Here is a 5,426-nt window from a genome sequence, read left to right on the forward strand (position 1 = left end):
GGGATTGATCATACAGGATTTGATCAGCCAGAGTTTGATTTACAGGAGCTGGAAACTCCTCCAGGCTGGGATTACCATTCTGGTTCTGCCTGTACAATGAAGAGTATAAAACATATAAAAATGTACAGATGTTGGCACTGGCTGTGGCCACAGGCCCTGTCCTGTCCCCAGCCAGCCCTTGTCCCCTCACCACTGTGCCCCCTCCACCAGGGGACACCAAAGAAAGTCAATCACTCCAGACATCTCCAGAATATTTTCAAATCATTTGTGCTTATTTTTAAATCATTTGTGCATTGTTGACTTTTTTTTTTTTTTTACTCTGAATGTGGTCATTTTTTGAGGAGCAGCAAACAAAAGTGATCATTACCAGAAAAATGGAAAATATGGAGATTTTGCAGTTTCTTATCAGTGAGAAACTCTTTGCTGCTTGACTTTTCCCTGGAATACATTGGTAGAAATAGGAGTTCATGTTTCAGAATTAAATGCACGCCTCAACAGCTCGGTTTATGCACTCATAATTACAATTAGAAACAATGTAATTGGGAATAGAACTCTTTTTTTTTGTCTGAGTGCACAAAATGAGTTGTGAAGAAAATGTCATTTTAAGCCGTGCTTTCTCCCCCACAATTTAGGAACATTTAAGCTTCATCTCCGACATACATTGGGAAATTAGGGGCTAATTAAGTCCATATGGGGCAGTACTGGGGTGAGAGACCCCTGGGTCCCTCCCGAAATTCCCTTTGGCACAGCAAAGCCCCAAACGCTGGCACACGACAGGACACAAACCCACCCCGTGCGACGGCTCCCCGTAAATATTTTAATTCCTTTAGAACAGAAAAGCCAAGCTTTAAATGGAAATGCAGATGGGGAGAGTGGCACGGGGTAATTGAGAATGGCCTGCCCTGCCAGGCGGGGTTAATGGGCAGTGCCCTGCAGAAATCCGGCTCCTGCGAATCCTTGAAATGTCAGAGCAGTACAAAACAAGACGCTGATCCAGGTCCTTGTGGTGTTAAGTGGAGGCTGCAGGGCAGCTCTGAACCCAAACGCATAATTTGTAGACACAGGATGTCATTTACGATTGCTTACCTCTCATTAAAACTAATCAGAGCGGCTTTCTGGCAAAAATTGATTTTTAATTGGAAAAGTTACATCTGTGAACCTGTTTCCCCCTGAAAAGCTGGGAGCTGATGGACAACGTCCTTGTTTGCTGAGAGCTTCAAGAGCTCTGAATGACCTTTTTTTCCTTCAGATGTTGGCCAAAATTAGCGTTTAAAATATTTGTTTGTATGCTTTGCGGGATGATTTTAGTCAGAAAAGTTATTTTCCATTAAGAAACAAACCAAACTCGGGGGATGTTTTCACTTGGCAGCTTGGGAAACACACGGATGCTGGGATGCAAACAGGAGGCCAGGACCTTGCACTGGCTTCCACATTTCTCAGGTACTTTTCACCAGGACTGTCACTGGCAGCACAAGGTGCAGCAATGTCACTTTTAATTAAAACCTTCTGTTTTACCTGCACACAGAACAGCTGCAGCATCCACAGCACGGGCCAGGCCAGGGCTGAGGGATGGAAAAGGAGACATGGGCAATGGGGAGCCCACACAAAGCTGCTTTGTGCTATAAATCCCAGAAAATGCTGCTCACTTCTCCCTGGATGTGCTCTGGGCTGGTGGCCAGGTGGGGATCGGGCACAGGATGGGCTGGGAGGGCTTTTCCAGCCCAGATGATTCTGGCAGACAGCGGTGGGCTCCGGTTCTGCTGGCATTTCCATGTGATGGAGCACAGGAACACAAGCCCGTCCACAAAGAGCTGAAATTCCCATGAACCTGACGGGTATCCCGAGCCCTCAGTGTGATCCTGCAGAACAGGGATCACCTTCCCCCGGGGCTGGAATGGGACCTGGTGAGGGCCCTCCCCTCCCCGAGGAGCCCTTTTGGGGTGATTATCCCAGGATATCGGGGATGGTGGGTTTAATTGGCCCCATTTCATCCATCCCGGCTGAGCCGAGTGAGAATTCCCTTGGAAGCTGGAGGGTTCTGTCACAGCCCAGCCAGCCCTGGCTGTTCCCAGCCCTTCCACCCAAGCTCAGCCAGGAACCTCACAAAATTCCGGGGAGCAGGGAGCGTTTCCAGGGCTGTGCTGGAGGTGGGAATGTCCCCATGGGGATAAGGACCTGGAATCTCCAGGTTTGCTCCAGCCTGGCACTGCCAGCTCCCCTCCTCCCTTCCTAAAACGCAGGTAAACCCTCACCTCCAAGGAGGGTGAGGTTGTTAATTAGATAACAACACCCAGGTTCTTTTAAACTGCTAAGCCTGGTGTGCAACGAGGGTTTATTTCTTTGTTTTGCTGAGATATTTTTTCCCAGAAATATCCTTGCAGGATGCGCCTCTGATTTTCCCGAGGATTTTCTGAAGACCCCAGGGAACAGAACTATTACCTGGAGTCACCTTTTTAAGATGCAGGTAGCAGCCAGGCAGGAGACACAAAGCACCTCTGGGCTTTCAACTCCTTTGGTGTTCTGCTCAACACAGCTGAGCAAGAATTTATGCTGGCACCGAAGTTCTCAGAGCTCGGCTGCGCTATTTAAAACGGAATTTCATCCTAATGAGCCTAAAATAAAACAATGTGTGGAAGGAGATTTCTCAGTATCCTCAGTTGGATCGGGGGCTCGGGAGGAGGAGGAAGAAGCTCCAAATCCGACCGAAGAGCACCCTCTCCTGGAGCTCTCCCGGCAGGAGCGCTCCTGCTGCCGAGCCCGGCTCCGCAGGGACAAGGTAAGCAGCTCCGGAGAATCCTTCCCATTCCATTTTCCACGGAAAACACAGATTATATTCACCCGCTTCTGTTTTTCTCCAGGTTTTCTATTAATTCATGAAAAATTACCAGAAGCGGGGGCTCAATTTGCTGCAAAAGGAGGTGTTAGTTATGAAAGGTTCATTTTCAGCACGGTTTTGTGGTTACTGGAAGATCTTTCAGGTGGGTCACTCAGCAAATCGGGGTTAAGCATTTTCTGTATCCGACAGATGCTTCATTTTGATCTATTTCCAAGATTATCATAAAAAGATACATTTTTTTCCCTATAGAAAAAATAGCTTGTGGAGATACATTTTATTTTTTTACTGCTGTACGAGAAAACCTCTTTTATGTATTTGATATTTTGCCTTCTTCAGGAAGATGCTCAGATTTGGTGGTGAAGTTTTCAATGCACATTTAAAATCGGCTCTCCATGAATACTCTGCCACGTTCTCTGGAATTCACAGATGAATGAATTTTTACAGGATTCCTGGAAAGCAAACACATCTGACCACGGGCAATATTAGCCTGATAAAGATTTAATTGTAAAATGACAATGAGCAGCAGTTGAAGTTCAGACAGTATTTCCCTGGCTGTCATTTCTGCGTGCAGACATTATTCTAATAGCAAATCCTCTCATCTTTGTTACCCTTTTCATGATCTTTTCAGTGCCTGAAAAAATCAAATACCAATATCTTGTGACACGAACACAAAGCAGAAGCCTTTTTTTCAAAGGATTATATTTTTATATGTATATATGATACACACTTTTTTTTTAGTGGGTGACAGAGTTCATGAATAGCAGCATTGAGTTGTGATACCAAACCAAAATCCATTTTATTATTATTATTGTTATTATTATTATTATTATTATTATTATTATTATTATTATTACTATTTCACACCAGGACTGGCCAAGCTAAATACCTGCTAACTAAGGACCAATAAATTGGATTTTTTTAGCTGGAATATCCCAGGATGGTCTCTACAAGAGCAGTGTGTTCACAAAGCTGAAACTGATTTCTGATGAAGAACATGTGCAGTCACACTATTTCTCTGTGCCATATCTGAGTAAATTAAAATCTGCACACAATGAAAGTGTCTCCTACACTTTGTCCATCATTCTAACAATATCAAATGCCATCTACAGTAGCATAAATAGAGATTTAACTCCTGCTCACCTGAATAATCCCACTAAACTCAGCCCAGGACTTTCCCTCCTGTAGCTCCAGTGGTGTGGGATGTGGTATTTAATAACTGATGGATAATTATGGAGTACAAAAGGAATTCTCTTTTCATCTCCCAGCAGTTCATTTAGCTGAGGGAATCCTGACAGAAGCTGGAGAGGGTTGCTGTACCAGCCAAGCAATGAGAAATGCTCCTGTCACTGGCCAGTGAAGCCCCCCTGTCTCTGAGTCCAGAAAGGTTTTTGTGGCACTGACAGGCACAGCTTGTCCTGCAGCCTTCCAGAAGCTTCTTCCAGAAGCACAGACCTCCTGAAGGACAGCAAGATTTACAGAGCAAAACTGCAGGCAGATTATTTTTTGTAAGCTTGGGAGTGCATGGATTAATAAATCCTGGATGTCCCATCTCTCAGGAATTCCATTCTGTCTAAATTTCAGTTTTGTTTTCTCTTTCCCCTCCCCAGTAGAGCTGAACCTGGGAACAGCATCACTCAATGGCTCATTAGTTTGATGAAGTGGCATAAGTGACTCCAGCTCCCGAGGGTACTCCCAGCTCCGGAACATTTACACATCCCAAGGGAATTCTGAAAAACACCACCAAGTCTTTAGGTACTGAATCACAGGCAACTATTTTGAATCTTTAAATTTTTTTTTCTATATTCTTTTCTATGAGGATGTCAGAACTAAAATATGGAATATGCTTTTCCCACTTGGTTCTTATTACTTGTAAAGCATTCAAAAGCTTCCAGAATAAAATTACCTCTATGCCCTGCCAGGGAGCAGGCAGAGCTCCACGGAGTATCAAGGGAGTCCCTCTGCTGGTGTTGCTTTCCATTTTTAACCCAAATATAATCATAAAAATGACTAAATGTGAGGCTGGAGCTGTACAGCCTTAGATTCAGCATTTATTTGTTATCATGTTCATCCCAGTGGAGTTTTACTGTATTTTTATATTTATACAAAAAAAAGTGCTGAAATATATTCCATAAATTAAGGAGTTCATTTTCAGGTGTGACATATTCATCATCACCATCACCATCATCATGTGAGTTTGTTTTAAAACTTTGCTCATATGAGAGCAGCCAATTTGCATTTAGGGGGAAAAAAAAATATTTGAGAGAGAAATGCAAAGAGAGAAGAGGTGCAGGAAGCTGAATTCAACAGAAATAACAGCCCTTACTCTTTTATCCCAACTGCACATTTTCCATGGGGGGAAAGGCACTGAGGCACATTTAACCCCATAAACGCCTGACATTTCCCCTGGGTGGATTCGGGTCTGAGTCCTGACAGTGAAGAATTCAACAACTCAACAAAAATACATTTCTGTTTTGTTCCAGTATTCGTTTGAGGCTTAATCACAGTTGTCAATGTGCTATTGCAGTGAATAACATTTTCATATTGAGTTATTTTACAGCTCCTACAGCAGTAAGGAATATCTTAGGGTACC

The 5,426-nt window shown here is 43.8% G+C and overlaps 1 long non-coding RNA gene across 2 annotated transcripts; it reads left to right on the forward strand.

Moving 5' to 3' along the window:
• Positions 1 to 2,364: 2,364 nt before the first annotated feature.
• On the forward strand, positions 2,365 to 5,276 carry LOC148182831 (uncharacterized). 2 transcript variants are annotated; one of them, XR_015774173.1, is made up of 3 exons: positions 2,365 to 2,776; positions 2,859 to 2,978; positions 4,102 to 5,276. It is a non-coding gene; the product is annotated as an uncharacterized LOC148182831 (long non-coding RNA). The 2 variants fall into 2 exon arrangements; XR_015774174.1 differs by having other exon boundaries at positions 4,105 to 5,276.
• Positions 5,277 to 5,426: the final 150 nt, after the last annotated feature.

The sequence above is a fragment of the Pseudopodoces humilis genome, chromosome 19 (assembly GCF_049639895.1).
Source record: "Pseudopodoces humilis isolate 2021_Gansu_Grassland_sample_001 chromosome 19, ASM4963989v1, whole genome shotgun sequence".
In the NCBI taxonomy this organism is placed as follows: domain Eukaryota; kingdom Metazoa; phylum Chordata; class Aves; order Passeriformes; family Paridae; genus Pseudopodoces; species Pseudopodoces humilis.